This window comes from Clupea harengus, chromosome 2 (genome assembly GCF_900700415.2).
Source record: "Clupea harengus chromosome 2, Ch_v2.0.2, whole genome shotgun sequence".
In the NCBI taxonomy this organism is placed as follows: domain Eukaryota; kingdom Metazoa; phylum Chordata; class Actinopteri; order Clupeiformes; family Clupeidae; genus Clupea; species Clupea harengus.
This window is the reverse complement of record NC_045153.1, coordinates 8142274-8155149: the sequence shown is the minus strand read 5'-3', so window position 1 is coordinate 8155149 and position 12876 is coordinate 8142274.

The following is a 12876-nucleotide window of genomic DNA, read 5'->3' as shown; positions in this document are numbered from 1 at the left end:
ATTTTGATTCCCTTGACATGAAATCTTGAAACATTATAATGTTTAATAATATCTTAAAAATGTGTATATATATATATATATATATATATATATATATATATATATATATATATTGTCACGGAACGAACAGACTTCAAGTTGTGGGATACTTGGAACAGAGTTTTTTGCACACGGAGACAGCCAGGAACACACACACAGGACAGACAACAGGTTGCAGACACAAAGATGCTGATACAAACACAGAGAGGCTGCGGGAGAATCCTCAACAACACAGTCTCTACCCTCGGAGGGGCGCAGGCGCGTAGCATTGCTGGGCACTGGTGGCACTCGCGATCTAATCGCCAAACTAAATAAAGCAGAGGCAACCTCTTGATGAACAAACTATAACAGAAAACGCCGTTGCGGCAAACAAAACACGAGTCACACTCGGCAAGACACTTAACTAAACTATAACTCAGGTAGTACTCAAAACAGGAACTAAGGAGTGGAACTAAACCAAAACGAACAATGATTGAAGAGAACGTAATCCTTCGAAAAGCCAGGTCGCGGGAAATCCAGTGGGAGTGCTTCCGTTTGAAGTGCGATACCAGACACCGCGTGAAGGGAGAGTGAGGTATATGTAGGGGCTGTGACAGGTGTGGGTGATTAGGAACCCGGTGAGTGTAAACGCGGTGCAGGTGAGTGAGGACAGGTGTAAGTGATCAGTACTCCGGTGAGAGTGAGCGAGTGGAAACCAACGGGGGCGTGGCTGGCTGGTGCAGGTCCGGGCTCTGATGTGACATTACCCCCCCTTCAAGGGACCGCTCCTGCGGGCCTAGGACCCCGACGTCGTCGCCGTGGTCTACCTCTTGCTCGAGGTGCTGGGCGGTGCGGATGTTCCTGATGGTAGGCGGCGAGGAAGGCGGGGTCCATGATATCGTCCCGAGGCATCCATGCTCTTTCCTCTGGACCATAGCCCTCCCAGTCTATGAGGTATTCCAGGCGACCCCGACGACGTCGGGAGTCCAGGATCTCCTGGATGGCATAGACCGGACCCTCTTCAAGCAGGAGCGGCAGCGGGGGCACGTCGACGGCAGGCTGTGAGGAAGAGGGGAGAGAGGTGATCGGCGGGTGATAGGGTTTAAGAAGTGACACGTGAAACACCGGATGGATACGATAGTGAGGAGGAAGCTCTAGCTTGAAGGACACATTATTGACCTGGGATATGATAACAAAGGGGCCAATGAAGCGAGGACTTAACTTGCGGGAGGGCAGTCTCATCCGGATGTCTCGAGTGGAGAGCCACACCTTCTGTCCGACGGTGTAGTCGGGGTTAGGTCTTCTCCAAACATCCGCATGATGCTGGTGGCGCCGGACTGCCCTCTGGAGGTGATGGTGAGCCTCGCTCCAGACCCTCTCACTCTGCTGGAACCAGTAATTCACCGCGGGAACCGTGGACGGTTCCCCCGACCATGGAAACAGGGGAGGTTGGTACCCAAGTACGCACTGAAAGGGGGTGAGCCCTGTTGTGGCCTGACGAAGGGAGTTCTGGGTGTACTCCGCCCAGGCGAGGAACTGGCTCCAGCTGTGCTGGTGGTCGTGGCAGAAGGTTCGCAGGAACCGGCTTATCTTCTGGACCTTCCTCTCCGTCTGCCCATTCGTCTGGGGATGGTATCCTGAGGACAGACTGACGGTCACACATAGGCACGAGAGGAAGGATCTCCAAAATCGAGATATGAATTGTGGTCCCCGATCCGATACCACGTCCTCTGGGATTCCGAAGTGGCGGAAGACGTGCTCGAATAGCGCCGTCGCAGCTTCCGCTGCGGTGGGAAGACGCAGCATCGGGATTAGCTTGCAGGACTTGGAGAAACGATCCACGGCGATGAAAATGCACGTATATCTGTCGGATGCGGGGAAGTCCGTAATGAAGTCAATGCCTAGGTGTGACCAAGGCCTCTGGGGAATGGGCAGCGGTTGCAGCTTCCCAGCCGGCAGCTGGCGAGGCGTCTTTGCCATGGCGCAGGCAGCGCACCCCGCCACGAACCTACGAACCATCTCTGCCATGCCACGCCACCAGAAGCGCGAGAGGGTCGCATTGGCCCCCGGGTGACCTGTGCCCAGTGAGGTGTGAGTAGATTCGATGACCTGCTCCTGCAAGGAAGCGGGGATGTAGGTCTTCCCGGCAGGGGTACCCGGCGGAGCTGGGTCCTCCACTTGGGCTAGACGGATCTCCTCATCTAGAGCCCACAGGATCGGGGCGACGATCACTGGTGTGGGCAGATTTCTCTCGGGGTCCTCCGTGCTTGCCTCCACCTCGTGGAGTCGGGAAAGTGCGTCAGCCTGGACGTTCTTGGATCCCGGCCGATAGGAGAGGGAAAAGTCGAACCTGGTGAAGAACAGCGCCCACCGGGCCTGTCGGGGGTTCAGTCTTCGGGCCTCCCGGATGTACGCCAGATTCTTGTGGTCCGTAAGCACCGTGAAGGGGTGCCGAGTGTTAAAATGAACTGCGTGCTGGTTTGCAGAGAAATCAGAGTAATCGGACCGCCACACGTAGCAATTGGATTGATACAGCTGAGTTTACTGGTTTCAAGATTGTACAAGATACAGTCAGAGATGCAGAGTTCACAAACAGCTCTGTCACCCACGGCTGGAGAAGGCCTTCTGAATTTTACATGTGATAACAATGGTTTATAAGTCCAGTCTTCACTGATGGTGCTTCCTGGGCCCCACACGTATACGCCTCTCTGTGACTTGCATGTTTCAGTCGTAATTTCTGGCCTGACAATTAAGTTTCTGTGAATCCCCACTCCCTGGTACAGGTCGTCTCCCTATCTCCTCTGTCTCCTGCCCAGGGTGCCCTATGACCTTGGAATTTATGTCACTGGTCATTCTTGAACTTGAAAGCAGTTCTTTGAATGTTATCTTAGGCCCCTCTGTCTGAAACCTACTTTCCAACTGCTCAGTTATACTGGTTAAATGGGCATACATTGTTAATAGAAATAAAATGTTAATAAATTCATACCTAAACTGAATTTATCTTACACGAGCCCCCTCAAGCCATTGCCGCCACTCCTCAAGAGCGAGCTTGACCGCGAGGAGTTCCCGGTTGCCCACGTCATAGTGGAGCTCCGCCGGGCTGAATTTCCGGGAGAAGAAGGCACATGGATGGAGCCGTGATGGAGATCCGGAACGCTGGGAAAGCACCGCCCACCCTCCCGTCTTGGAGGCATCCACCTCGACGAGGAACGGGACCTCCGAGTCCGGTAGGGTGAGGATGGGGGCGGTTCTGAAGGCGCTCTTCAGCAGGGCGAATGCCGCGGCGGCCTCGGGGCTCCAGGGTAAGGACTTCGGCTAGAGAAGGCTGGCTGATCGTGTAGACACTGCTCCCGTCGATTCGCCACTCTGATGGCGAGGAGGATGAATCGTTCAAGGCCCACCGTGTCGTCGTACCCCGCCAGCTGAAGCCTCAGTGCGGGTTCAATTCCCTGTCGAAAAACGGTGATCAACGCCGGCTCGTTCCAGCCACTGTCGGTGGCCAACGTGCGAAAGCGCTGGGTGTACTCGTGAAGACATCGTCGACCCCTGGCGAAGCTGGAGCAGTCGCACCTGGACCGAGGTGTCCCCATCGGGCAGATCGAAGACCTCCCGGAAGTGATGAATGAACGCGTTGTAAGATCTCATAGCTGGACCATCCTGCCGCCATACTGCTTCGGCCCATCGGAGCGCTCGGCCCTGTAGGAGGGAGATGATGAAGGCAACCTTTGCCCTCTCCGTCGGGTAGCGCTGAGCCTCCATCTCCACGATGAGGGTGCATTGAAACAAGAAGCCTCGGCAGGCAGATGTGGCGCCAGAGAATGGTGAAGGACAGGTGTAAGTGATCAGTACTCCGGTGAGAGTGAGCGAGTGGAAACCAACGGGGGCGTGGCTGGTGCAGGTCCGGGCTCTGATGTGACATATATATATATATATATATATATATATATGTGTGTGTGTGTGTGTGTTATATATTTATAAATATGTCATCCTCAAAGCATTATTAACACTACAGCGAGCAGAGACATTTAATGGATCACAATCAGCTACCAAGTCAAACATGCTTATAATTAGTGTTCTAAATCTAGCATCCAGATATATACAGGTATGTTGGCAGTCAATACCTTAATAATGTGTTAATTCATAACAGGATGAACTGAAGATCAAACTGGAGCCCTTACAGAAGAAGCTGGACAACTTTAAACATGTTAAAACAACCAGTGATAAAACTGCCCAACACATAAGAGTAAGAGTTATGGATTGTTTCTTTTAAAACAACACTACATATATTATAGAAACTAATATCATATATAAACTAAGACACCATTGTGTGATGACATGTGGTATTTCAGGTCCAGACCCAACACACAGAGAGGCAGATCAAGGAGGAGTTTGAGAAGCTTCACCAGTTTCTACGAGATGAAGAGGCAGCCAAGTTAGCTGCACTGAAGGAGGAAGAGGAGCAGAAGAGTCAGATGATGAAGGAGAAGATTGAGAAGATGAGCAGAGAGATCTCATCTCTTTCAGACACAATCAGATTCATAGAGGAGGAGATGGGAGCTGATGACATCATATTCCTGCAGGTAGGGCCCATGCTTTATCTTTGTTAGTGAACCTCTGACATCAACATCTGATTATGGAGTCTGCAGAGAAAACTTCATGTTTATGATGAGATGAGGAAGAGAAATATCCAAACTTCACACACACACACACACACACACACGTACACAAACTGTTGACGACGACACACACTTAAGCAGACACACACACCCTCTCTTTCACACACGCACACGCACACACACACACACACACACACACACACACACACACACACACACACACACACACACAGACACACACACACACACACACACACACACACACTCAACTTCAGTTATTAGTCAATTACATTTAGTTAGATTGAATACTGGTGGTTTTGTTTCTGAATTTTACACACACACCATAGTCAGTGGATAAGAGAGAGGGTTCAAAGTGATGGGCTCAATTATTTTTTTAGGGAGTACACCTGTTCCATGTCCTTTCAGCCTTGTTAATGGTTAATTTTGTGCACACACGCACGCAAACACAGGCTGTCCACACAAGAGAATCATTTTTATATTCGGACTGACTGGAGATGTGGAGAAATTATGCCTAACCCATCTCCCTCTTTAATTTCACAGAACTACAAGAGCACAGTGGAGAGGTGAGTGATCTGTCTCCTGTCTCTCTCTTCTCTGTGGTTCTGAACCCAAACCCACAGCAGCACTGACTCCTGAATGTTATTCCAGAGCCCAGTGCACACTGCAGGATCCAGAGACGGTTTCAAGAGCTCTGATCAATGTGGCAAAACACCTGTGCAACCTGAAGTTCAGAGTCTGGGAAAAGATGAAGAAGATAGTTCAATCCAGTGAGTTGTGTTGCGTGTGAACACACACACAAACTCTCTCTCTCTCTCTCACACACACACACACAAACACACTCACACACACACACACACACACACACACACACACACACACACACACAAACACACACACACACACACACACACAAACACACAAACACACTCACACACACACACACACACACACACACACACACACACACACACACACACACACACACACACACACACACTTAATTTTTGCTCAGTGTTCTCCTTCTCTCTTCCTCCTCACCATCACGTCTCTGTGGGCTTCACATGAATCTGCTCTCTAAGGTTTAGTGACGCCACAGACATTCTGAGCTGCAGGCTGAGCTCTTTGCTGTTCAGCAGGTTTTACATGAGGCCACACAGCAGAGAGATCAGCTGACTCCCATCCCATGTAGGTGGAGATTTTTTTCCTTTTCATCATGTTGATCTTCAGCATGGAGTTCCAGGAGTGAGTCCAGTGCTGGAGACTGGAGTGGTGATCAAACCTTCTAATACTCTCTCATCCTGCCTCTGGTGTGACATGCAGGACCTTTGCTCAACTCAGTTAAGTCCATAACAGGGGCTACAGCTCTGGCTTCATCGTTAGTGTAAGGTTAGGAAACAGGTGGTTGAAATGTTCTAATGTGTGTTGGAATGAATATCACAATACAGCAAAACAGAGAAAACAGACCAATTATATTATGCTGACTCTTATGCTCAAACTTTTTATCTTTTTTATGTTTTTATGTTACATGTAATTACAACTTTTCTAGTCCTGTACTTGCATGACCCATTCTTGTAGTGTATGCAGATTGATTTGAATCAGCTTGAGTCTAAATTGTCTTAACACTAACTTTCCACCTGTAGATGAAACTGATATAACAACACTGGAGTCCAGAAGATCACTGCAGGCCTTGCACTGCACTGCATCCTTCTTTCCCTTTGAAGCCCCTTACAGGGTGGTGTCATGTTCAGTGTTTTTAACCCATGGCTTTCCCTTGACACAATAGTGAATTTGGTGTGAATGTTAGTGCTCAGTCAATAATTTAAATTGTTAGGATTGTAACAATGATGCAGTTTTACAAAAAATATTGATTGGAAATTACATTTATCACTCACATAGAGTTGTCTGAAAACACACCCACACACACACACACACACGTCAAAATGGAAATAACAATGAACACTGAATTCTCATGTGTCCTCTCTCTCTCTCTCTCTCTCTCTCTCTCTCTTTGCAGCTCCTGTGACTCCGGATCCCAACACTGCACACCCACAACTCATCCTGTCTGAGGATCTGACCAGTGTGAGATACAGTGATGAGAGACAGCAGCTTCCTGATAACTCAGAGAGATTTGATGAGTATCCCTGTGTTCTGGGCTCTGAGGGCTTTAACTCAGGGACACACTGCTGGGATGTAGAGGTTGGGGACAACATGCATTGGGATTTGGGTATTATGAGAGAGTTGGCTGGGAGGAAGGGGGACATGGGCAAACTGAGGGGACTTTGGCTTGTACGCTATAATCATGGTGAATATAGTGCAATTTCTCGCTCCTCGTTGACTTGCCATTGGCTTTTTGGAAGCATGCCAGGTTCTCCCATTATAGTGGAGCAGAAACCCCAGAGGATCAGAGTGCAGCTGGACTGGGGCAACGGAAAGCTGTCATTCACTGACCCTGATAATGGCACACACCTCTACACTTTCACACACACCTTCACTGACACAGTCTTTCCATTCTTTGGTACTCAGTGTACACGTGTCCCACTGAAGGTCTCTGGTAGGGTTGATAAGCGGAAGGGCTGTACAATCAGTTGAACAGATATGGTAACAGATCATGTCTTATTCATATCTCTTAACATATATATTGCCGGAGTAGATTTTGTGATGGAATTAATTCTGCATTACTGTTTGTGTCATTCGTATGCTGTTTCTGTAATGTGAATTAATGAACTAATAACTAATTAATGTTGTCTGTTGATTTCTATACTTAGTAGGGGATGTGTTGCTTTAACCAGTAGTTGTTTGTGCACCATGCTGTTAAAGGCCTTTTGACTATAGCCACAATAGTTTGGATTAATTGTTCAAAGGTGCTGGGAGGAAGATATTATGGAAATGTTTCAGTTCAACGTCATGGACAGCACTAGGATGGTGATTGGATCTAGAGAAGTGTTCTGAGGTAAACTATTTCCTCTATGTACTATGTGACTTTCTGCATACGTGTGATTCTATCCATAATAAACTTTAAAATGCATTCCGAAGATCTTTCTCACCTGTTTCATCTAAGGTGATTTCCACATCATAGTGATACTGACACCTTGTGGACTTGACATGTTCCTGCATCTTGGTCATACTGAGGTAAATGTGACGAGACATAATCTCCAGTCAGTGAGAGAAATGAAGGGAGAGATGGGACAGAGTCTGAGTTCCACAGGCATTTGTGTGTGTGTGTGTGTGTGTGTGTGTGTGTGTGTGTGTGTGTGTGTGTGTGTGTGTGTGTGAGTGTGAGTGTGAGTGTGTGTGTCTCCCTCCTTGGATTCCACTAGAGACCAGTAGGTGTGATGTCTGATCTCTGTTTGTGCACAGCTCTGGTTCCCTCCTCTTGTCTCCACTAGAGACCAGTAGGTGTGATGTCTGAGCTCTCTTTGTACACAGCTCTGGTTCCCTCCACTAGAGACCAGTAGGTGTGATGTCTGTGCTCTGTTTGTACACAGCTCTGATTCCCTCCTCTAGTCCTTGCCTGAGTCTTTTCGGGCAAAAGAAGCAATGACGCTGCAGCCGGTGTACCCAGCCAATCAGAGTCTCAACATCTCTCCAGCAGGTGGGCGCCCTCTGGTGGTTTTAAAAGTGAACTCATATTTTCCCCTTGATTCATTCATTGAGTTCTCTCATGCACTCCCGAGAGCCTCTCCCATGAATAGCACTCATTGTCTGACAAACACTGAATGGATCTGTGATCTGTGTGATCTGTGTGATCTGTGTGATCTGTGTAAATGTCCTCAGATATTCTTATTATTGACTTCTAGGTGTTACGACTTGGTGGTGAGGTACAGAACTCAAATGCACGACTCAGCACTCAGGAGTAGAATGAAGGGGTTAACGTTTTACTTAAGAGGATTCGGTACACGGGTAGACAGTCCAAGAGCAAACAAATCCAAAAGGGCATAGGCAATAGAGAAGTCGTTGTACAGTCCAAGGTCGGCAACACTCGAAACTTAATTAATTATCACGGAACTTGAGACACACAGAGAAAACAGAGAAACCAACACCTAACATTAATGACGAAGACTCAACGAGTAACAAGAATACATGGACTATACACACACACACACACACACACACACACACACACACACACACACACACACACACACACACACACACACACACACACAAACAGATAATGAGGGACAGGTGAGAACAATCAGACTGCAACAATCAGACCGGATGCCAGACGGCCCAAAACAAACCAAACAAGTCCACATAGGGTGAGTGGAGGGGGTCAAGCGCAAGGCAGGTGGGCAGGTAGGGGCCAGACAGAAGGCTTAGGGTTCTAAGGGTTAGGCGGCCGGCCCGAGAGGACGGCCGAACAGGAGCGGAGAGTCAGGTAGCCGGCCAAACAGGGGCAGAGTCTTTGGCGGCTGGCCGGGTGGACAGCCAAACTGAGGAAAATGTTCTGGCGGGCGACTGGGAGCCTTGTGGGGGTTAAAGAGACCACAACGCGCCTCCTCAACCGGGGCATGAAGGACATAGTCAGGGGACAAGGCCGGTATTACAGCACAAGCCAGTGACTGCCAGGGACTGCAGAATCAGTGGCTGGGGAAGTTGCGGCCCTCCCAGAACTGCTGTAAGCAGACAGGCTTTTTCACACACTGTGACTGCATGTTAGAATGACAGGATCCTTGTAGATGTAACATCTCACAGGACAGGAGAAATCCTCCTCTGAGAAAGACTTCAATGCCATTTTGCCACACTTTCACTTTGATGAGACAGATGAATTGTGTCAGTCTCTAGACAGACCACCCACATGGACTTTAAATCTAAACAATGCTACTATGCCTGTAAACCTGTATAGAATTTAATTTCAACCAAATCAATTTCCCCCCCACAGCCGAGTTTAAAAGTACGGTGGATACCAAGCAGCAGCAACCTGTTATTCAGCTTCTCTTCCTCGCACCAATAAGGTGAATCAGAGCGTGGAGCAGTCCTCTGGCAAAGGTGGATTCTGATTGGTCAATAACACTGACAGGTAACCACATCCACCAGAACCGGTTCCTTTTGTGACTCATGCGCCTCATCAGTCTGCATTGCCAGTTCAGGATATGAATCTGGAAATGTTGACAATGACTGACACAAATAGCAGCCACCCTCTGATCAGTGGACTCAGTATTATAACTACATCCAGAGGAGAGGGTCTTTCTCATAACCTTTTGCTTTTTGCTACCTCTAATCTCTACCTGAAACATGTGGGTGAAGAAACAGGTTTTATTCTCCTGCCAGTGTCTTGAGCAGGTGGGGGCCCTCTGGTACTCCCTCCCCAGATGATGATGAAGGGTCTAGCAAAGGTGACAGGAGACAGGAGACAGGGGAACTGGGTGACAGGAGACAGGGGAACTGGGAGACAGGAGACAGGGGAACTGGGAGACAGGGGAACTGGGTGACCGGAGAAAGGGGAACCCGGACTTTATCCCTGCAACTAAGATATATTCTTTACTGTAGACTAAGGGTCCAAAGACAGACACTGGGGTGTGTTTATTACACATGTCTAAACATTAATAAGGCTGAAAGGAGATGATGAAAGGAGACATCAGGTGTTCTCCCTAAAACCACTGCTGTGCAACAACCATCATTAAGCCAATCACTTTGAACTCTCTCTGTTATCCACTACTTTAGTGCAACAAGGGCTATCAGAAACAAACCTCAGAGCAGTGTGGGGTTATCAATCATATATTATAAATGAGTTCATTTCTGATGGTATTTTTCTCTGCTGTCTTGGTTGTGACATGACATAAAACACAACGGATTTTATAATACCACACATCTCTTCGTAATTAGACACCTTTTGTCTGCCTGAATAAACAACAAGATCCTGTAAGTTATGTAAACCTGATTCAGTTGGGTGAGTGGGTATTCCTTTCTAAAGAAACGCATAGTTAAAATCAGGTGGCTGTGGTTTATTCTATGGAAGGTCAAGAGGGATCCAGGTGTTTCTAGTCTCTATACTGTATGTTGATATTGGGGTCTTCTAAACAGATGGACCCTCTGGTGGTTAAAATGAGGGATAATATAGTACATTCAGAACTGTCTCAGGAAGACATTGTATCACAATTAATCACTGTTACAGTCATAGAGGCACAAAACTGGTTGTCAAATGTCTCTGCATCTGGCCCTTATTTATTATCCACTTTCTCTGTGCTGTTGACATGTCAACATTTCACGATGAAAGGTGTTTGTGTTGTGTTGGGGGCAGGGAAACCAGAACTTTTTCCATGCCACTGACATATGTTCTTTACCATAGATAATTAGGTAATAATACTGGCAGGCATTAACTGATCAGTTAACTGAGCCTTTGAACACTCTCTGTCTTAGCCACCATGGTTGTCTTCTGCGTAGGGAGATGAGGTAGGGATGGACAAACATACTGATACACTGTCCCCAATCTGCTTGGGGTAGGGAGTATGGAATCATTACTTTGCTAGCCAACAACTACATATAGCTCCTTTAACGTTGTTAAACGTTGTGTGTGTGTGTGTGTGTGTGTGTGTGTGTGTGTGTGTGTGTGTGTGTGTGTGTGTGTGTGTGTGTGTGTGTGAGAGAGAGAGAGAAAGGGAGGACATATCAGCAGCACTGTCCAACCAGAAGCCTTTATGACTTTACCTGAGCTCCTCCCTCAGAAACTCCTCAAGTGAATTTGAGAGTCATGTTGCTGTTCAGTTTCATGTGACACATCGTCCTAACAGAGCATATGCTATCTGTATGGGAAAGGATCATCAACAGGAAACAGTAGCTGTGAAGACTGGAATATTGTCTTGGAGTTTTGTCTTGTTTCATTTCAGTGAATTTTCTGGTTCAGGCTGACACGAGTTTTCATTCAATTGAAAGTGAAGTCAGGCATAACTTAAAGAGCAACTGCAACTACCAAAGAAAATGGCATCCAAGTCCTTTGCAGAAGAGGATTTGTCCTGTCCAGTGTGCCGTGATATCTATAAGAGTCCTGTTATTATGACCTGTACTCACAGCATCTGTAACACCTGCCTGCAGAAGTCCTGGGAAACCAAAGGATCCAGGGAATGTCCAGTCTGCAGGAGAAGGTGCTCAAAGGAGATCTATCCTCTCAATCTGGTTCTTAAGAACCTGTGTGAGACTTTCCTACAGGAGAGAAGTCAGAGAGATCCATTATGCAGTCTGCACCGTTCTAAACTCAAGCTTTTCTGCGAAGATGACAAACAGCTTGTGTGTTTGGTGTGTCGAGACTCAAAACTCCACAAGAACCACAACTTCAGTCCTATCAGTGAAGCAGCACTTGAGTGTAAGGTAAGATTAGTGGTCATCAATTGTTTTCATATTGTCAATGACGTTGGACAATCATAGGGATTTCTTTGGTAAACCTTCACCCAGAAACCCACCTCAGCTGATAGTCGTGTGGTTACTGTAATGTTTATCCCATACCACTAGGTGTCATCATGTCCCTTATCTAATCCTTCTTGCATGACCTCCTGTACCTACTGTACAAAACACCTCTTACAATTAGTTATTATATCGTCTTGAATGCAGTTAAAAATTCTAATTTCATGTTGTACGCACAGTTTCTCCTCGTCAGGAAAACTTACTGAGAATCAGTCACAGTTATCACCCACATCATCAGTGGCATCAGTGCCCAGATTGACAGGGAGAACCAGTTTCACAAAGAATGTTCAAGTTCTTATCCATTTCAAGTTCAGTACTGACCAATGATTAGTCACCAGCCACAGAGCCACTTTCTGTGACTCAACTTACCTGAAGAAGGTAAAGAACCTAAGTGTCATTCTGGAAGTGAATGCACTGTTTACAGAAACTATTAATTATCAAGTTTCATCAATTTTCATCAGTAAAGCCTAAGTTCTTGTGAGATTAAGGATTCATAACATTAAGGCAGGATAAAGTACAGGAGCAACTAATAGCAGCGAAAACAGCCCACATTTTAGGGTGACCACAACTATTGGAGAGAAAATGGCTTCCTTTCTAAGAGGATGATTTCTCCTGTCCTGTGTGCTGTGAAATCTTCAAGAATCCTGTTCTTCTCACATTCTAACATTCAGTCTCAGTGTGTGTAAAGTCTGCTTACAGCAGTTCTGGGAGACTAAGTATCCAAGGAATGTCCAGTATACAGGAGAAGATCCTCTAAACCAGACCCTCCTTTTAAGCTGCATCTAAATAACCTGTGTGAGACTTTTCGATGTCTGTTGTGTGG